Source organism: Saccostrea cucullata, unplaced genomic scaffold (assembly GCF_032062105.1).
Source record: "Saccostrea cucullata isolate Sc308-1 unplaced genomic scaffold, CSIRO_AGI_Scuc_v1 ctg1434, whole genome shotgun sequence".
NCBI lineage: Eukaryota > Metazoa > Mollusca > Bivalvia > Ostreida > Ostreidae > Saccostrea > Saccostrea cuccullata.
Genome location: NW_026918295.1, coordinates 129,013 through 131,338, shown reverse-complemented (window position 1 = coordinate 131,338; position 2,326 = coordinate 129,013).

Here is a 2,326-nt window from a genome sequence, read left to right as displayed (position 1 = left end):
GACGTTGATGCTTTACCTAAGTTTCAAAATATTTAACTCTCCTAAAAGATTATTAGGCTTCTGAGTAATATTAAGGAGGACTTCAGGTAATACAGGGCTTTTTGCATAAAAAACGTATTTTTTCCACCCCCATTTGACCCCCCGGGGCAAAATCAAAATTCCGAAACCTTACTGCACATCTACATGACACCACCAACCATCTCCCTAAAGAGGATTAGGCTACCGTGTAAAATATAGGAGGAGTTCAGGGAAAACAGGGCTTTTTGCATAATAAACGTCATTTTTTGCCCCATTTTCACCCCCGGGGAAACATGACACCATGCACCAACCAACTCCCAAAAGATGATTAGTCCTATCAAGCTGGCCAACATTGGCACAATGTTTGTAATACACACAAGTGTTGTTTTCCTTAGGTGTTTAAAAGATGGGATATTTATATAGGGCCAACGTAGACCCAATTATTATACTGCTACTGTGTAAAATGTAGGAGGAGTTCAGGGAACACGGGACTTTTTGCATAAAAAACGTAATTTTTCCACCCTCATTTGACCCCCCGGGGCAAAATCAAAATTCCAAAACCTTACTGCACATCTACATGACACCACCAATCATCTCCCTAAAGATGATTAGGCTACTGTGTAAAATGTAGGAGGAGTTCAGGGAAGACGGGGCTTTTTACATAAAAAACGTCATTTTTCGACCCCCATTTGACCCCCCGGGGAAAAATCAAAATTCCAAAACCTTACTGCACATCTACATGATACCACCAACCATCTACCAAAAGATGATTAGGCTACTATGTAAAATGTAGGAGGAGTTCAGGAAAGAAAAGTGTGACAGACGGACGGACGGACATGAGTAACAAAAATATACCCTAACTTTCTTTAGAAAGTGCGGGTATAATAAATCTGTACTTTGCGGCACGTGTTTTGTGTAATTAGTATCTTTTTGTGATCGTTATCAAATTTTGAAAACTGGTTTCACTAAAAAACACAAAACATTGGCAAAATGACCATTGATAATGAAGGGAGAGAAGTTCGAATGTTGATATCTAGACCATATTGCACCACGTTTTACTCACTTTTATTTTATTGTTTAATTGTCCTTGATACTACTTTTAAAAATTAACAACCAGTATCAAAACTCATTCAAACACATTTTTCTATAGGCTGTGCATCATTTTCATCGCCAATTTATCACAATTTGAAAGTTTTGGACAAAATTTAAGCAAACCGGAAGTGACCTTGATCTTCGTCTGAGGCCAAAATTTCGCGTCACACCAGGTTTAAAAAGTGTTAAATCGTCCTGAAACAATCTTAGAAACAAGAAAACAAACAATTTCAATCGTATGAAAATGATAAGAAATTGGTGCTTATGACAATCTGATATCAGCTCAAGCAGTCTGAATCATCCTTAAAGCGGTGCACTTACGTGCTAAACACCCTAGGATATTGACCAAAAGGCATCTGTGTGATGATACACTGTCAAATGTAAACCTATAGGGTTTAGCACAGACATATTGTTTGAACATTTTAAACTTAGACAATATTAATATCATAATCATTTTTAGTTATTAGCAGTGAAAGTAAAATGATATAAAAGTTTATTAAATCAGAATGTATATTATTAGTGACGCAAATTCGGTGACTTTATAATTGGAAAGAGGACTTTATTTTGTAAACAATTATTATCTTGTTAAAACAAATTGGATTTTGGTGTTGTTCAAATGCACTATAATTTGTTAGACCATTTTGTAATGAAATTGATCCGAATAGACCAATCAAGCCCATCGATAGTAAGTAATAAAATTTGAACGGAAATACAATGGTATTATTAAGAGTTTTGACTAAGAACAATGGAATAGGGGACTTTGAAGTAAATAAGTAAAAGAGCTTAAGGCTAGAACTCCTGTGGTGCAGAGATGGGGACTGAGCCCATAAATATTAGTAATGAGTGTTTACCTGTATTCGAGGGTGGTGCCATGTTGGGGTTCATAGGTCAACGGACAGACCTACGGACAAAGCGTAGGTGGTTGGTGATGGTAAATTATCCAATGAAATGCATTTTTATATCCGGGACCATGGATACCCACTGAGCACAAAATACCCTGTTTTGGTCAGAAAAGAGCATTCCCGCTCTCATTCCTATTCCCGTTTTGATTCCCGTTTATATTCCTATTCCCGGTTTTATTCTCAAATTATTACATCTCTTTGGCATTTTATTATTTTGGGAATCATTCTTTTGGACTTTTGTTTATCTATTTATTTGGAGTTCGGTCTTAAACTCTTTATATTTTGGACGGACCCTTTGGACAGTTATGTAAAAA